Here is a 19153-nt window from a genome sequence, read left to right as displayed (position 1 = left end):
TTTGGGGTGAGGGATGGAGGAGGGGGAGGAACAGGGGGCCTGAGAAGGGAGTTAAATGTACGGAAGAGATGAAGGGGATGATGGGCATGGGTGTCAATAGGGAGGAGAAATAATTTTGCCTGGCAGAGGAGAGGGCAGAGGTAAGGCAGGAAAGGATAAACCTGAGGTTTACAAGGTTAGCTTGGTGTTTAGACTTTCGCCAGCAGCGTTCAGCAGCTCGAGCATAAGGGAGAAAGAGGCGGACAGTGGCAGTGATCCAGGGCTGTGGGTTAGTGGTACGAGAGCAGCGAAGGGAAAAGGGAGAGAAGGAGTTGAGCTAAGTAGAGAGGGTAGAGTTGAGAGCAGTAATCTGATAATCAAGATATGGGTAGAGAAGAAAGGGAGGCGAGGTGGAGTGTGAGGCGCTCATAAAGGTGGTTGGGGTCGACAGAGTGGAGGTCTCTGTGAGGTAGTAATATAGAATTACAGGGGAGAGGACTGTGAGTGAGGAGGCAGGTGAGAAGGTTATGATCAGAGAGAGGGTTTTGAGAGTTGGGGAAGGGGGAGATAGTGCAGCGGCAGGAGATGATGAGGTCGACGGTGTGACCAGGTTGGTGAGTGGGTGAGGTGTGGTGGAGCAGGAAGTTGACAGTGTCGTGAGATAGAAGGCGGGCGGCAGAGGAGTCACCAGGGACATCCATGTTGATGTTGATGTCTCCCAGGATCCGAGTGAGCATGGAAAAGGAGAGAAGGAAGGTGAGAAAGGGTCAAAATCGTTAAAAAAAGTTGGAGGTGGGTCCGGGGGGCGGTAGATGATGGCTACAAGAATCTGGAGGGGGTGGAAGAGGCGAATAATGTGGACTTCAAAAGGAGGGGAAGGAAAGGGAAGGGGGAGGAGGTATAGTGTGAAAGCGATATTGGAGAGCGAGAAGGAAACCGACATCTCCTCCTTTTCCGGTGAGTCTGGGGGGGTGGGAAAAGAAGAAGCCTTCACTGGAGGGAGCAGCAGAAGAGACCGTGTCGTCCAGAGAGAGCCATGTTTCAGTTAGGGCGAGGAGGAGTATAGAGCTGGAAAGGAATAGGTCCGGGATGAAAGGGAGCTTACTTATAATGGAGCGGGGGTTCCAAGGGCCACACTTGGCAGCAGCTGTGGAAGGAGGGGAGGGAAAGGTAAGGGTGCGAGTGGTGGAGAGGGTTTGGATTGGGATGAGTTGGCGGGGGCCTGGGCGGGGAGATTGGGAACAGGGTTGGCGATGGGAAAGGAGAACTGGGATGGGGTGGGGGAATGGTGGAGGGGAGGGAGGGGGCTGCGAGGGAGGAATTGAGGGTTGTCGCTGGTACAGAGGGATCTTGGGGAGGGGATAAGGGAGAGGGAAAAGGGAGGGAAAGAGCTGGGTGGGAAAGGGGAATGGGAAGGTGAGGAATGGGAAGAGTAGTTGGGAGCAGGGGAATTGATAGTTCATGGTGAGGTCAGCAAGCTAAATGACAGCACAGTGAGAGGTTAACAATGAAAATGCAGTAGCAATAACGCAGTAACAATAATACAAGTAGGTGACAATATCACAGAGGGTAGTTAACAATTAACATGCTATGGTAATAATAAAATAAGCAGATGATGACATCATAGAGAGCAGTTAACAATTAACATGCAAAAGCGACCATAAAGTGGGCAGATGATGCTCAAAGCAGAGAAGCAGCGTGGTTCAGTGGAAAGAGCACGGGCTTTGGAGTCAGAGGTCATGGGTTCAAATCCCGGCTCCGCCACTTGTCAGCTGTGTGACTTTGGGCAAGTTACTTGTCTTCTCTGTGCCTCAGTTCCCTCATCTGTAAAATGGGGATTAAGTCTGTGAGCCCCACTTGGAACAACCTAATCACTTTATATCCTCCCCAGCGCTTAGAACAGTGCTTTGCACATAGTAAGCGCTTAGTAAATGCCATCATTATCATTATTATTATGGATGAATTGTCCATAGGTCACTCAAATCATATCGAAGAGGTTAATGGCAAGCAGAATCCAGGGTCTCTTGGCAAAATTGTCTCGGTGATGGAGGAGGACGGAGTCCTATGGATGGCAGTTCTGGAGTAGAGCGGAACTCTTAAGGGGGGTCATGGGAGCGGAGATTCCTGGGAAGAGGAGTTAATAGCCAAATAACATGGATGGGCTGATTAGGTGCAAATGACGTTTTTGTTAAAGTAACTCGGTGATAACAAGGGTCTTTTTCTCAGGGGAGGGGAGAGGGGTGGAGGGAATCAGTCAGGTCCGGACCGGGAAGGGAGGAGTTGGGGGGGCTCCTCAAAGACGGTCGCTTAAGGGGTGGCGGGAGGGATTGAAGCAGGAGTACACACTGTTCCACGAACAAGCAAGGGGACACAATGATCCATGATCAAGCAGGGGGACACAATGTCCCTCGATAACAGTTGGCTATTTGGACAGAGTGGAGATGGCTTCGAGGGGTGAGTTTAGAGATGAAGGGGGGGTGGGGGCCCAAACCAGGGACCTCGGTGTTATCGGGCTGGGATGCAGATGTCCAGGCGGGGGACGGCCAGGAGCCCGGCCGCGGGGCATGAGTGCCCCATAGCAGGTTGCTCGGGGACAGACGGACGGACGGATGGACGGAGGGAGGGTGGGGGAGCCCCGCCCCGCCCCTCGTGGCGACGTCCGGAGGAGAGTATCATACCGGGAGCAGCAGGGCCGCGTGGTGTGATGGCGGACGGGAGGGCCTCTCGCGATCGGGGCCCCGGGCTCCTATGGCGGCGTTCTGAGGAGAGGATCCTTCCGGGAGTAGCATGGCCGCACGGTGTGATAGCTGTTACCACTCCTCGTGATGTGTCGCATCGAGAACATGGAGACCCCGACCTCGTCCAAATCACGCTCCTTTAATCCCATTCCCTCCCGAAAGGGTTTACCACACAATCAAGCACTGAGTGACTCCACATACTGTGTTGGCTCATCTTACCCGGGCCGGGTTATAACACATCCTTGCAGTTAAACAAGCCCTCTCCGCACTGTCAAATGTAGATGGCCTTGTCTCTCCTGACGATGCTCCCACAGGAGCTAACCCTCATTAGTCCCTGCGCTATCCGTAGGGTTCTTAATATAGTCGAGCCCTGTCACCGACACAGACATTCAAAACCTGTCGCTAGATCAGGGAGTGTGGCTTTTCGACTCATGTGACAAAGTTCTGAGAGTTATATTCTGACTTTCGATGTGCTCAGAGATTACCTCTGCCCAACGAACTCCCACTCCCGTTATGCCCCGGGGTCAAGCCTGGCCCTTCCGTGAGCTGCAGTGTGATGCTCGTTCTAGACAGCGTTCATCCCCGCCTGCCGAATTATCGAACTACCACTCCCATAATTCCCCGCGGGGGAGACGCGGCCATTTTGCTGAGCTCGGAAGGCACGGGATGCGGATGTTCCCTTTCATAGTGATAGTAACTATGATATTTGTTAAGTACGTGAACCCAATCCCGGTAAGGTGTCACACAGAGAGCATAGAGAATAGAGCATAGAGAATGAATGTAGTGTGATCCTCCTTCTAGACAATGTTCACCTATATATCTCCACCTACGGAACTACAACTCCCATCCTGCCCCGCAGCGGGGCCCACCCACAAGTCAGGCCCTGTCGGAAAAAGGCCGAGAATGGCATGGTGGCTCGGGGCTTGAAACCCTTTGAGAGTTGTAGTCTGTTGCTAGTTCCAGACAGTTTTCACCTCCATCTACTGGGCTGCCAGTGCTGTCCACCTTGAGGGTGAGCCATTGCCATTTTACGACCTTTCACGAGCAGTGGGAGAGTTGTGTTGAGGCTCGCGGCGCAAAGGTTTCTGGGGGTAGTAGTGTAATGCTTGCTCTAGACAGCATTCTCCTAAGCCTACCGAACTACCACTCCTGTTATGCCCCGCAGCAGGGCCCGAGGCCATGTCTGGCGCTGTCGCGAGGAGGGGGGGTGGCATAGCATCGCGGGGCACAAAGACTTCTGGAGTCCATGTCTACCGCTGTCGCGAGGAGGGGGGGTGGCATGGCATCGCGGGGCACAAAGACTTCTGGAGTTGGGCTGTGATGCCCGATTTAGACAGCGTTCACATCTGCCTATTGAACTACCACTCCTGTCATGCACCGCTGGGCTTCCTCGGCCATGTCAACATCTTAAAACTCAACATGTCCAAGACTGAACTCCTTGTCTTCCCTCCCAGACCCTGCCCTCTCTCTGACTTTACCATCTCTGTTGACGGCACTACCATCCTTCCCGTCTCACAAGCCCGCAACCTTAGTGTCATCCTCGACTCCGCTCTCTCATTCACCCCTCACATCCAAGCCATCACCAAAACGTGCCAGTCTCAGCTCCGCAACATTGCCAAGATCCGCCCTTTCCTCTCCATCCAAACCGCTACCCTGCTCGTTCAAGCTCTCATCCTATCCCGTCTGGACTACTGCATCAGCCTTCTCTCTGATCTCCCATCCTCGTGTCTCTCCCCACCTCAATCCATACTTCATGCTGCCCGGATTGTCTCTGTCCAGAAACGCTCTGGGCATGTTACTCCCCTCCTCAAAAATCTCCAGTGGCTACCAATCAACCTACGCATCAGGCAGAAACTCCTCACCCTGGGTTTCAAGGCTCTCCATCACCTCGCCCCCTCCTACCTCACCTCCCTTCTCTCCTTCTACAGCCCACCCCGCACCCTCCGCTCCTCTGCCGCTAATCTCCTCACCGTACCTCGTTCTCGCCTGTCCCGCCATCGACCCCCGGCCCACGTCATCCCCCTGGCCTGGAATGCCCTCCCTCTGCCCATCCACCAATCTAGCTCTCTTCCTCCCTTCAAGGCTCTACTGAGAGCTCACCTCCTCCAGGAGGCCTTCCCAGACTGAGCCCCTTCTTTCCTCTCCCCCTCGTCCCTCTCTCCATCCCCCCATCTTACCTCCTTCCCTTCTCCACAGCACCTGTATATATGTATATATGTTTGTACATATTTATTACTCTATTTATTTATTTATTTATCTTACTTGTACGTATCTATTCTATTTATTTTATTTTGTCAGTATGTTTTGTTTTGTTCTCTGTCTCCCCCTTCTAGACTGTGAGCCCGCTGTTGGGTAAGGACTGTCTCTGTGTGTTGCCGACTTGTATTTCCCAAGCGCTTAGTACAGTGCTCTGCACACAGTAAGCACTTAATAAATACGATTGATTGATTGATTGATTGATCTGCCAAGCTAGCTCTCTTCCTCCCTTCAAAGCCCTACTGAGAGCTCACCTCCTCCAGGAGGCCTTCCTGGACAGAGCCCCCTCCTTCCTCTCACCCTCCTCCCCCTACCCATTCCCCCTGCCTTGCCTCCTTCCCCTCTCCACAGCACCTGTATATATGTATATATGTTTGTACGTATTTATTACTCTATTTATTTATTTTATTTGTACATATATATTCTATTTATTTTATTTTGTTAATATGTTTTGTTTTGTTGTCTGTCTCCCCCTTCTAGACTGGGATCCCACTTTTGGGTAGGGACCGTCTCTCTATGTTGCCAACTTGTACTACCCAAGCGCTTAGTATAGTGCTCTGCACACAGTAAGCACTTAATAAATGCGATTGAATGAATGAATGACAAGAGCCCGGGCCTGGGAGTCAGAAGGGTGTGGATTCTGACTGATGCCTGCTGTGTGACCGTAACCAAGTCACTTCACTTCTCTAGGCCTCAGTTCCCTATCTGTAAAATGGGGATTAAGAGCGTGAGCCCCATGGACAGGGACCGCGTCCAACTTGATCAACCTGTATCTATCCAGGAATTTAGGATAGCGATCGGCACCCACTAAGCTCTCAACGAGTACCATGATAATGATAATAAACATTACTATTATTGGCGCTTCAGAGAGGAGACCTTGCCAACGCCTGTCTGGATCTCTCTGTTGCGGGGTATTTAGATGATGGGGCTTAGGGTCGGCGTGACCCTTTCCCTGACGAAGGAGTAGGAGGAGGTGTGCCAGATGTGCGTGTAGATGACGTGGGAGTAATAGAGGGAGACCACGAAGAGGTGGGAAGAGCAGGTAGAAAGGTCTTCCTCTTGCCCTCGACCGTCCGGATGCGGAAGATGGCTGCCATGATGAACTCATAGGAGAGGCAGGTCAGCAGGAAGTCTCCCATGGCCAGGGCGATGTCGGCCACGAAGACCCTCATCTCTTTGGCCCAGAGGGGCCTGCAGAAGAAGGCCAGCAGGGCAGGGATCTCTCAGAAGATGTGGTCGATGGAGTCCGGCCCATAGAAGGTCAGCCGGAGGAGAGGGAAGCAGATGGCCACGCCGCCGTCGTAGACCATGGAGGTGAAGAGGACCATCTACGCCCCCAGAGACCAAGTGAAGAAGAAGAGCTGAGCCATGCAGCCGCCATAAAAGATGGTCTTCCGGGGCCCCAACGTGGTCTCCAGCATCTTGGGAATGATGGAGGAGATACACACGACAATCACCAGGGCCAGAGTCAGAAGCAGGACTTACATGGGCGTGTGCAGAGCCGCTCTGAGACAGACCGTGACAACGATGAGACCATTGCCCAGAACTGCCACCGGGTATGTGCACAGGAAGACGGCGAAGAGGAGGGGCTGCATCTCGGAAGGGTTTGACTGGCCCAGAACGATGAACTCGGACACGGTGCTGTCGTTAATTGGGCTTTTGGGGGGATCAGGAAGGGGGTGGTGAAGAGGAGAGCGAGAGCTGGCCATGGAATGAAGACAGGGATCTGGCGGGGAGGTAGGTGGGAGAGGTGGTGGGAAAGGGAGAGTCAGTGGTGGAGGTGAAAGGGAAAGATGATAGAGAATGGCAGATCTCGGGTGGGGAGGAAGGAGACCGAGCTGGTGGAGAAGGAGAGAAGGAGAGCTGGTGGTCCAGGTCAAATGAAGAGCTGTTGTCTGCTTCTTCGGTCTTCTCCGTCGTCCCTAGCTCTGGGAACCGTCCCTGGACGATGTTCCCTTGGGGGTAGTGAGAGAAACTGAGGAAACAATAGAGGTAGTTTACTACTACTAGTCTTACTAGTACTACTACTACTAATAATAATAATGGTATTTGTTAAGTGCTTATTATGTGCCAATCACTGTTCTAAGCGCTTGGGTAGGTACAAGGTAATCAGCTTGGCCCATGTGGAGCTCACAGTCTTAATCCTTATTTTACAGATGGGGTAACTGAGGCACAGAGAAGTGAAGTGGCTTGCCCAAGGTCACACAGCAGACAAGTGTCAGAGCTGGGTTTAGAACTTGGGCCTGTGTTCTATCCATTAAGCCACGCTGCTTCATAGAGGATTATAAGAGACAACTAAGTATTTTCCCACCCTAATCCCTTGGAGTCCTTAGAAGAGGTTAGAGATGCACTCTGGCCATTATAATAATAATGATGTTATTTGTTAAGCTTTTACTATGTGCAAAACACTGCTTTAAGGGAGGGGGTAGGTAGAAGGTCATTAGGTTGTCCCACGTGGGGCTCACAGTCTTAATACCCATTTTGCAGGTGAGGTAGTTGAGGCACAGATAAATTAAGTGGCTTGCTCAAGGTCACACAGCTGATAGTGGCAGAGCCGGGATTACAACCCACGACCCCTGACCCCCCCCCCCCCCCACCAAGCACGGGCTTTTTCCTCTAAGCCAAAATGATTATTCCACCCACCTCACCCCAAAAAGACTGTCAGCCCATTGAGGGCAGAGACTTTGCCTTCTTCAGTTCATGTACCTCCTCCTTCTCCTCCTTCTCCTCCTTCCTTCTTCTCCTCCTTCCTCTTCCTCTTCTTCCTCTTCTTCTTCTTCTTCTTCTTCTTCTTCTTCTTCTTCTTCTTCTTCTTCTTCTTCTTCTTCTTCTTCTTCTTCTTCTTCTTCTTCTTCTTCTTCTTCTTCTTCTTCTTCTTCTCCTCCTCCTTCTTCTTCTTCTTCTTCTTCCTCCTCCTCACCATTGGCTTTAAAGCATGTAGTCAACTCGCCCCACCCTACCTCACCTCAGGGGTCTGCTACTACAGCCCAGCCCGCACATTCCGTTCCTTTACCTCCAGGCCACTCACTGTACTCCAATCTTATCTATCTCGGCGCCGAACCCTTTCCCACATCTTACCCCTCATCTGGAACTCCCTCCCCCTCCAGACCACCACTCTTCCCACCTTCAAAGCCTTACTGAAGGCACATCTCCTCCAAGAGGCCTTCCCTGATTAAGCCCTCTTTTCCCCACCTCCCTCTCCCTTAGTCACTGTCTAAGCCTTCAGATCTGTGACCTCTGGACAACCCTTACCACTTATATACAGACCTATAAATTATGTATTATTATTTATTTATATTCATGTCTGTCTTCTCCTCTAGACTGTAAGCTCGTCGTGGGCACCTGTGTTATATTGTACTCTTACAGGCGCTTAGTACAGTGTTGCGCCCACTGTAAGTGCTCAATAAATACCATTGATGTTGATCAATCAATCAATCAATCGTATTTATTGAACTCTTACTGTGTGCAGAGCACGGTACTAAGCGCTTGGGAAGTAAAGGTTGGCAACATATAGAGACGGTCTCTACCCAACAGTGGGCTCACAGTCCAGAAGGTGGAGACCGAGAATAAAACAAAACATATTAACAAAATAAAATAAATAGAATAGATATGTACAAGTAAAATAAATAAATAAATAGAGTAATGAATACGTACAAACATATATACATATATACGGGTGCTGTGGGGAAGGGAAGGAGGTAAAGCGGGGGGATGGAGAGGGGGAGGAGGGGGAGAGGAAGGAAGGGGCTCAGTTTGGGAAAGCCTCCTGGATGATGATATTTGGTATTTGTTAAGCACTTACTATGTGCTAAGAACTGTACTGAGCACTAGGGAAGATAGAGGATAATCAAGTCTGGCAAAGATATGGACCAGATTTCCTTTATAGCAAGAATAATTGTCGTATTTATTAAACATTTGTTAAACGTTCACTATTTGCCAAGAAGCCTGGGAGTCAGAAGGACTAGGGTTCTAATCCTGGTTCCTTCACTTGTCTGCTGTGTGACCTTGGGCAAATCACTTCACTTCTCTGCACCTCAGTTTCTTCATCTGTAAAATGAGCCCCGTACTGTACATGGATATTGTCCAACCTGGTTATCTCCTATCCACCCCAGCGGTTAGAACAGTGCCTCGCATTCAACAAATTCCATTAAAAAATACAGGAAAATCAAGTCAGACACAGTTCCCGTCCCACATTGGACTCAGAGAGCAGGGCTTTTGTCGACTTTTATCTCCATTTTACAGGCTAGGAAACCGAGACCCAGAGATGTTAAGTGATTTGCCCGAAGTCACGCAGAACTAGTGAAGCCGAAATTAGAGGCCAGGCCTCGTGAATTCATGTCTTGTCTTCTTTCCAGTAGGAGACATTTCATTTTAAGCCCTTCAACCTCTCTCCACGTGATCATGATGTCGGCTGCCAAGTATCTGTGAAATGGGGATTAGATATCCCTGATTACCTTGCATGTAACCCAGGATTTAGCATAGTGCTTGGCACATAGTAAGTGCTTAACATACAAATACATTTAAAAAGCCCCCAAATACCTTATCTCCTTACCCTTTAGATTGGTGAAGGAACTGAGGCATAGAAAAGTGCAGTGACATGCCCAGGATCACACAGCAGATAAGTGGCAGAGCCAGGATTAGAGCACAGGTCCTCTGACCCCGAGGCCAGTGATATTATCCATCAGGACACACTGCTTCATACTTCTGGGACTAGGAATAGGAGAATGAGAGGATATTTCCCCTATTACTCTATGATTCTACAATTACTACTCTACAACTTTCCCCAATACTCTATTTCCCCTATCTCTAATCTATTTTAATGCCTGTCTCCCCTTGAAGATTGTAAACTCCATATGGGCAGGACAAACAGCTACCAACTTTCCCACTTACCAACTGTCAACTATTGTACTTTCCCAAGCATTTAGTTCAGTGCTCTGCAAACGATAGTCAGAAGCCGCGTGGTCTAGTGGACAAGCCTCGGTCTCGGAGTTAAACAGATCTGCGTTCTGATCCCAGTTCTGCCACTTATCAGCTGTGTGACCTGAGGGAAGTCACTTAATTTCTATGGGCCTCTGTTCCCTCATCTGTAAAACGGGGATTAAGACTGTGAGCTCCACGTGGGACACGAACTGTGTCCAACAGGATTAGTTTGTATCCACCCCAGCGCTTAGGACAGTACCCGGCACTTATTAGGTGCTTAACAAATACAATAAAAAACAGAAATAAACACTCAATAAATTCAATCGATTGCTTTGGAAGGCTGAGAAGCTGGTGCAGGAGGGACAGAGAGGCAAGTGAGGGAGAGGGATAGAGGCTAGTGAAGGACAGATGGACTTGTCTATGGAGGACAGGGAGGATAAGCCACTTGTCTTCTGTGGGACCTTGGGCACGTCACTTAACTTCTCTATGCCTCAGTTATCTCATCTGTAAAATGGAGATTGAGACTGTGAGCCCCACGTGGGATAGGGACTGTGTCCAACCTGATTTGCTTGCATCCACTCCGGCGCTTAGTACCGTGCCTGGAACATAATAAGCACTTAGCAAATGTTATTATTATTATTATTATTATTATCATTATCATTATTATCATTATTATTGCTATTATAAGGGGCAAAGGGATAGCAAATGGCAGAGGGCTCATTGTCTAGGACAGTTGTGGAAAGGGCAGGGTGTTGTCAGGGGAGCTAGAAAGGAAATGTTAGAGGTACTGAACCAAGACTGGATAGGCTTAATTTATCCCTCTAAGATGGCAGCCTTCACCCACCAGCCCAGCCTGGGGAAACCTAATGGCGTAGGGAGTCCAGAATCTGGATTCGAGCTCTGGCTCAGCCAGTAGCCTGCTAAAGAACTTACTTAACATTTTCGGACCTCAAAGACCTTAACTGTAAAATGGGAATGATGAAATATGTCCTTCCCTAAGTAGCAGATACGTTGTATGCTTCACGGTCTTCACAGTTTGACTGGAGGTCCTCCCCGTCATCGACACCCTGCTGGTTGGTCACATGGGCCTTATGGGGCGGTCACCTGGAGCAGGGCCGCTACCCTGCCTGTGGGGCCAGGGCCTCAGAGATGTCGGCCCACCGGGAAGCCAGCTCCGAACAGGACGTAATGAGATCCCTCAGCCCAACGTGTGGCCCGTCCCCCAGGAGGAATCCCACACGGAGCGGCAGAAAGCTTGTCCGGAAAGGCCCTGCCTCAACGAGAGCCCATCACGCTCCGGGCAAGAGAGGGAAGAGGAGCCGGGACCCTCCACGCCTCCCAGAGACCCTCCTGTGATGGACGTCCAGGAGCTGAGGTGACGGGGTTGGTTGTAGGACAGCAGAGACCAGAGCCCGCTCACCCCAGACTAACCAGTGAGTCTGGGCGGGGGAGAACACGGACGGGAAAGAGGTCACGGCGGGCCTGCAGTGACAGAGAACGAGGGAAAGCTCTCCTGTCTCTTAACGTCTCCACACATAAAACAGTTCTCTCCCTCCGGCGTCTCAATTGCTCTCCATCCTCCAGATCCCCTGGGTGGGTTGCAGGGATGGACAGGGATTTATTAAGCACTTATTATGTGCCATGTACTAGTACTATGTAATAATAATAATAATAATGACATTTATTAAGCACGTACTATATGCAAAGCACTGTTCTAAGACCTGGGGAGGTTACAAGGTGATCAGGTTGTCCGACGTGGGGCTCACAGTGTTAATCCCCATTTTACAGAATGTACTAAGCACTGGGGTAGATGCAAACATATAAGATTGAACAGAGTCCCTGTTCTACATGGGGTTCACAGTATTCATCCCCATTTTTCGGATGAGGAAACAGAGGCACAGGGAAGTGAAGTGACTGGCCCGAGATCGCACATCAGACAAGTGGTGGAGCCGGAATTAGAATCCAGGTCCTTCTGACTCCCAGGTCGGGGCTCGATCCACTAGGCTAGGTTTCTTCTCATTGTCTGTGGACAGGCACAGCCTCCTCTGGACCTCCTCTGCCTTCAACGCGCTTCCAATCTCGTGTGGGAAGCTAGACCGTAAATTAATTACACACAAAGGATGGCAAAGTGTAAGAATAATGTACACAAATGCTACAGGGCTGGGAGGTGATGAGTATCAAAATCCTGAAGAGTTATAGACCCAAGTACATAGGCAACATGGAAGAGTGGGCTAATCTTGTAGGAAAATGGGGTTGTAGTCTGGAAAGGCTTTCTGGAAGAAGTGAGATTTGTTTAGGGATTTGAAGATGGGGAAAGTGGTGGCGGTCTGTAGGGTAGGAAGTGGAAGGGAGGTCCAGGCCAGAGGGAGGAGGTGGGCTATGGATCTGCCGCGAGACGGATGAGATCGAGGTACAGTGAGTAGGTTGGTGTTTGAGGAGCGAAGTGTGTGGGAAATCAGGGAAGTCAGGTAGGAAGGGGAAAGCTGAATGAATACCTTCAAGCTGATAGTGAGGCCTTTCCGTTTGATGTAGAGGACGATGGACAATTATCGGAGGCTTTTAAGGAGTGGGGAAACCTGGATGGAACAATTTTAGTACAACAATGTGGGCAGCAGGGTGAAGTAGGGACCTGTCGGAGGGGGGAGACTGGAGGCAGGGAGGTCAGCGAGGAGGAAGTTGCAATAATCAAGGTAGGATAGAATAAGTGTTTGGATTAACGTGGTAGCAGTTTGGATGGAGAGGAACAGGGGGATTCTAGGTATTTCATGGAGGTAGAACCGACCCAATTTGGTGACAGGCTGAATAGAAATAAGTAGAGGATAAAGCCCAAGTTACCCGCTTGTGAGATAGGGAGGATGCAGGTGTTGTCTACAGTGATTGAAAAGTCTGATGGAGAACAGGGATTGGGTGGGAAGACGAGGAGCTCTATTTTAGACATATTAGACATATTAACTTTGAGGTGTGAATGGGATATCGAAGTACATGTGTCCTGAAGGCAACAGTGATAGAAAAGTCTGAGGGAAGACAGGGTTTGGGAGGGAAGACGAGAAGCTCTTTTTAAGACATGTTAAATTTGAGTTTGGGAGTGGGACATTCAAATAAAGATGCCCTGGAAGAGTACGAAATGAAGAGAAGGAGAGAGATCAAGGGTGGAAATGTAGATTTGGGAATCTATATCTGTGCTTTGGATATTGGAGGGAGGATGAATGAAAAAGCAAGTAAGAGTGGCTTGGAAGGGAGCGAAAGATTTGGGAATCATCTGTGTAGAGATGGGAGTTGAAGCCACGAAGGCAAGCAGATGAAAGTGGTTAAAACTGAAGTATGAGAGATATGGGGAAATATCCCAGCAGAAGGAAATTTAGATATGGTATTGGGGTGACTGTTTATATGGGGCAGCCTGGTTTAAAGTTTGTCCCGTGTCAGGTACGGACATGACAGAGTGCGGTCTTCTGTCCTGAGTGTCTAATTCCAGCTTCAGTCTCATTCCACCTCCGATCCCACTACTGATTTCTGCAGTTCGGACACGATGCCAGTATTCCAAGGTCCCGGGACGGTGACCTACCAACTTGGGAGCAAGTGACAGGAGATGATCAGCTGTACCCTGGTGACACGTTCTAGGGTGGTTACCTGGCAGGGGAGACACCATGATCCCGTAGGTGGTTTTCCCAGGGTGAGGCTCAGCCATTGCACTGCAGCTGTGCTGACCCCTGCGATTTCCCCAAATGCGGGAAACTCGACTGCATAATTTGTGGTAGTGGGGGACTGCGTTCGCGCTCTCCCCTGTATTTTTTTTTACATATTTATTCTATTTATTTTATTTTGTTAGTATGTTTGGTTTTGTTCTCTGTCTCCCCATTTTAGACTGTGAGCCCACTGTTGGGTAGGGATTGTCTCTATATGTTGCCAATTTGTACTTCCCAAGCGCTTAGTACAGTGCTCTGCACATAGTAAGCGCTCAATAAATACGATTGATTGATTGATTGATTGGTTGTTGTAAAATGACATGTAGGACGACCACATGCTGCCCTAAGGTCCCACCATCAGGTAAAGTACTCCCTCTCTGATCTAGTCTCCTGTCCCAGTAACTCCAGCTTGTACGCTTAGACCCTTTCAAGTCCACCTACTCTCTGGGTCTTGCTCTCCTGTCACCCACCTCCAATACCTGTCAAGAATCACATCTCCTCCAGGAAGACCTCCCTGGCTAATTTTTTATTACCCCGGGTTTTAATCCCCAAACTACCACCTCACACTTTATGCCAATCAAACACTTATTTACTCGGAACATCTTGTAGCACACACCTTAATTTTTTTAAACCCCACTCTTACACAGTCACTTTCCTTCTTCCTCCTATAACAATAATTGTTGTATTAGTCGAGTGCTTACTATGTGCCCGGCGCTGTACAAAGTGCTGGGGTGAATACAAGCAAATGAGGTTAGACACAGCCCCTGTCCCACATGTGGCTCACTGTCTTCATCCCCATTTTACCAATGAGGGAGCTGAGGCAAGGAGAAGTAAAGTGACTCTCCCAAGACCACACAGCAGACAAGTGGCAGAGACAGGATTAGAACCCATGACCTTCCGACTCCCTAGCCCATGCTCTATCCACTATGCCATGCTACTTCTCCAATATATCTGTGATATGTTTTAATGTCTGCCTTCTCCACTCCACTGTCAGCTCCTTGAGAGCAAGAATCATGTATACTAAATCAATTGTACTCTCCCAAGCACTTAGTATAGAGGTCTGTGTATAGTAGGTAGCATTATTGATGGGCACTTGGTTGTGTATCCTTTGGGCATTTCATAACCACTCCAACCTCAGTCCCACAGCACTAATGTCCATATCTGTAATTTATTTATTTATATTAATGCTTGTCTCCTCCTTTAGACTGTAAGTTCATTGTGGGCAGGAATTGTATCTGATAACTCTGCGGTATTGTACTCTCGAAGTGTTTAGTACAGTGCTTCTCGCACAGTAAGCACTCAGTAAATATTATTAATTGACAGACTAATTCCTATAGACTGCTAATTCCTATAGATTGCAGGTTCGCTGCAGGGAATATGTCTACACTCGGCTGCATTGTTCTCTCCCAAGCTTTCAATACAGTGCTGTACATATAGTAAGCGCTCAGTCTAATGGGGGAGACAGACAGTGATATGAATAAATAAACTATGGCTATGGACATAAATGCTGTGGGGCTGAGAGTCCACCTCCTTTTCTCCATAGGTGATCTCGGAAATCCCTCGGAAATGGTCATTTTCCCCAAGGTGAAATAAATTCTGCTGCTGGGATTCTCGGAGGTCCGGAGCTGGTCCACGCTGCGCTGTTTCTCGTGGTCTACCTGGCGGCCCTGACGGGGAATCCCTTCGTTGTCGCCGTCACCAACCTCAACCGGCGCCTCCACATCCCCATGTACTACATCTTCAGGAACCTGTCTCTACCTGTGCCTAAAATCCATCACCGTGTACAAATCTATCCACGATTCCCTGACCGACCATAGATCCATTTCCTTCCTGGGTTGTGCCATCCAGTTATTCTCGGTGGTTCTGTTTGCTGCCTCAGTGCTGTTCCTCCTCACGATGATATCCCATGACTGCTACGCTGCCATCTGCCTCCCCCTGTGCTACAAGGTCTCAATGGAACAAGGGGCCTGTGGGAAGATGGCCGCCGCCTCATGGCTCGACGGTGGGCTGTTTGCAGTGATGTCATCATCTGGGACGTTCTCCCTACACCTCTGCGGATCCTGCCTGATCCCACAGTTCTTGTGTGATATCGCTTCCATTGTCTGACTCTCCTGCTCCGAAATACCCCTCGTCATCGTTGTGATCGTAGTCACTGGGCCCTTTTGGGCGTCTTATGCTTTGTCTTCATCGTCATCTAGTACGTGTGCATCTTCCAGGCTGTGCTGAAGTTGCTGGATGCCGAGGGCCGGGCCAAAGCCTTCTCCACCTGCCTGCCGCACCTTGCCATCCATCACGACTGTGTTTTTCACCACGGCTGCTTTCTGTAACTTATATTCACCCTCAGACTCCTCTTCAGATCTGGACCTGCTGGTGTCCATGTTCTACACGGTGGTGCCCCCCACCCTGAACCCCCTCATCTAAAGCCTGAGGAACTGGGACATGAAGGCGGCCCTTGGGAGGGTCCTAGGTGAGAGTTCTTTCACCCAGGATAGAAGGTTCCTAATGATGCCTTGATCTTTTAGTTCCTCTCTCTTTGGATTGACTCTGAGCAAGGCTCATCCATAATAATGATGGCATTTATTAAGTGCTTACTATGTGCAAAGCACTGTTCTAAGCGCTGGGGAGGTACAAGGTGATCAGGTTGTCCCACAGGGGGCTCACAGTCTTAATCCCCATTTTACAGATGAGGGAACTGAGGTCCAGAGAAGTGAAGTGACTTGCCCAAAGTCACACAGCTGACAGTTGGCGGAGCCGGGATTTGAACCCATGACCTCTGACTCCAAAGCCCAGGCTCTTTCCAATGAGCCACGCTGCCACTTCCATCTAGAGAAGCAGCGTTTCCTAGTGGAACGAGTACGGGCGTGAGGGTTAGAGGACCTGGGTTATAATCCCGACTCTGCCACGTGTCCACTATGTGACCTTGACCAAGTCACTTAACTTCTCTGGGCTTCATTTACTCCATCTGTAAAATGGAGGTTAAATCCTACTCCCTCCTACTTAGACTGTAACTGGGACAAAGATTGTGTCCAACTCCAGTATCTTATTTCTACCCCAGCACTTAGTAAAATCCATGACACATAGTAAGCTCTTAACAAATGCTATTATCATTATTACTCCCATCTTTGAGGGTGCCCTTTTGTGCTTGGTCATTTTTCTTCTCTCATCCCCCAGGCAGGATCATTTGGACTAAGCGCTTAGTGGTGTTCTGTGCACAGTAAGCGCTCAATAAATGCGATTGAATGAATTGTTCAATCAATGAACTGTGTTTATTGAACAATTACTGTGTTCTGAGTACTGTACTAAGCACTTGAGAGAATATTATATGAGACACATTCTAGACAGGGAGACATACATTAATATAAATAAATATATTACTGATATGTACATATGTGATCTGGAACTGGGAGGGTGAAAAAGGGAGCAAATCAGGGTGATGTATAAAGGGGTGGGATAAAAGGAAATGAGGGTTTGGATAGGGAAGGCCTCTTGGAGGAGATGTGTCTTACACGTACCAGTGCATCATATGTGGAGTTAAAGATATGCAGTGAGGGTGAGAATTGAATACCTCAGTGGTAACGCAGCCTGTCATAATTATGAGGTTTGAATCACGGAATGATTCTATTGAAAAAGATCATAATAATAATTATAAGAAGAATAATGGTATTTGTTAAGCGTTTATTATGTGCCAAGCACTGTTCTAAGTGCTGGGTAGATACAAGGTAACCAGGCTGTCCCATATGGAAATCACAGTCTTCAACCCCATTTTACAGATAAGATAACTGAGGCCCAGAGAAGTTAAGTGGCTTGTCCAAAGCCATACAGCAAACCACTGGCGGAGGAGGGATTAGACCCCACGTCCTCTTACTCCCAAGCCCGTGCTCTTGTCACTAAGCCACGGTCTCCAGACAGCTGATTGGATGTGCATGTCTGACTCCAGCCTCGATCTTGAAAGTCAGGTGCAAATAACCACGAGGGAGAGCTGGAAGTCTGTACCTACCTGCACTTGGATATCCTTTAACCAACCAAAATTCTCTCGGCAATGAAGACGTTAATTCTGTGTGACCTTGGACAAGTCAGTTCACTTCTCTGCGCCTCATTTTAACTCATCTGTAAAACGGGGATTAAGAGTGTGAACACTGAGTGGGATAGGAATGGTGTCCAACCAGATTCACTTGTATCCATCCCAGCGCTGAGAACAGTGCTTGACACATAGTAAGCACTTAACAAGAACCATAATAATAACAATAACAGTAAGTGGGTGCAGGAGGGGCAGAGGGGCTGGTGGAGAAGAGTGGATGGAGCTGTGGGTAGGAGGGTGGGGAGAAATGAAGGAGGTGACAGTTGACAGAAGGAGTGTAGTCTTAGAGTAGGAAGGTTAGCGAGTGGGATCAGGAGTGGGAGGGTTAAAGTGAGGTCTGGGGAAGAGAGGACTGGTACACGCAAACCATTTTAAAATGGCCTCCCTACAGCTGTGAAGCGGATAAAGCCAGTGGGTTACTGACAAAAAACCAAGATGGACCCCTCATTGTCATCTCTGCAGTTATTCTGAAGGTTCGCCCCATGAGGCACACTTCAGTGTGATAGGTCACATGGATCCCAGTGGGGTAGTCATGTGGGGCAGGGCCAGTACCCCATCTAAAGTCCCCAAGGTCCCCAGCGGTGCAGGGCCCCCGGGAAGCCAGGCCCGAACAGGACGAAATGAGACCCCTCAGCGCAACTTGTGACCCGTCCCCCCGTCCTCCCGCAGGAGAGGCAGGGAGCTTTTCCGGAAAGACCCGGCTTCACGGAAAGCCCAACACGCTCCATGCAGGAAGCAAGAAGAGCCAGGACCCGGCACACCTCCCAGAGATCCTCCTGTGGCCGACCTCCGGGAGCTGAGGGGACACGGAGATTGTTGAAGGACAACAGAGATCAGAGTCCACTCGCTTCAGTCTGATCAGTGAGTCTAGGCCGGGGAGTACAGGGCTGGGTTGGTCTTACAGCGGAGCTGGCAGTAACAGAGAACTAGAATCTCCTCACGTCTCCATACGTAAAACAGATCTCTCCCTCCGATGTCTCCATGGCTCTCAATCCACTGGATCTACTAGTTGGGTGGTGGGAATGGATGGTGATGGATCGGTAACAAACGTTCTGGGTGGCCAATAGATCATATTTATTGAGCACCGTACTAAGTGCTTGGGAGAGTAAAATATAAGATTGGCAGACATATTCCCTGCTCGTAAGGAGCTTCTAGAAAGGGTGAGAAACATTAATAGAAATACAGATTGTGGATCTATACATAAGTGCCGTGGGATCGAGGCAGAGGTGAATAAATGGAGCAAATTCAAGTTAGGGCGACACGGAAGACAGGGGGAGAAGAGGAAATCAGGACTTAGTCGAGGAATGTCTCTTGGAGGTGATGTGATTTTAATAAGACTTTGAAGGTGGGGAGAGTGAGCGTCAATCGGATTTGAAGAGGGAGGACATACCAGGGAAGAGTCAGGACGTGGATGAGAGATCGTTGGTGGGAGAGACGAGATGGAGGTACGGTCAATAGGTTGGCAATAGAGGAGCGGTTCCGGCTGGCTTGTAGTAGGA

The 19153-nt window shown here is 49.3% G+C and overlaps 1 non-coding gene across 1 annotated transcript; it reads left to right on the top strand.

Annotated features, from left to right (window-relative positions):
- The first annotated feature begins 13512 nt into the window (after nucleotides 1-13512).
- Nucleotides 13513-13676, top strand: LOC119921932. Its single transcript, XR_005448605.1, has one exon. It is a non-coding gene; the product is annotated as a U1 spliceosomal RNA (small nuclear RNA).
- Nucleotides 13677-19153: the final 5477 nt, after the last annotated feature.

This window comes from Tachyglossus aculeatus, unplaced genomic scaffold, assembly GCF_015852505.1.
Source record: "Tachyglossus aculeatus isolate mTacAcu1 unplaced genomic scaffold, mTacAcu1.pri SUPER_32, whole genome shotgun sequence".
NCBI classification, from domain to species: domain Eukaryota; kingdom Metazoa; phylum Chordata; class Mammalia; order Monotremata; family Tachyglossidae; genus Tachyglossus; species Tachyglossus aculeatus.
The sequence above is the reverse complement of the archived record's forward strand: the minus strand, read 5'-3'. Positions and strand labels throughout refer to the sequence as shown.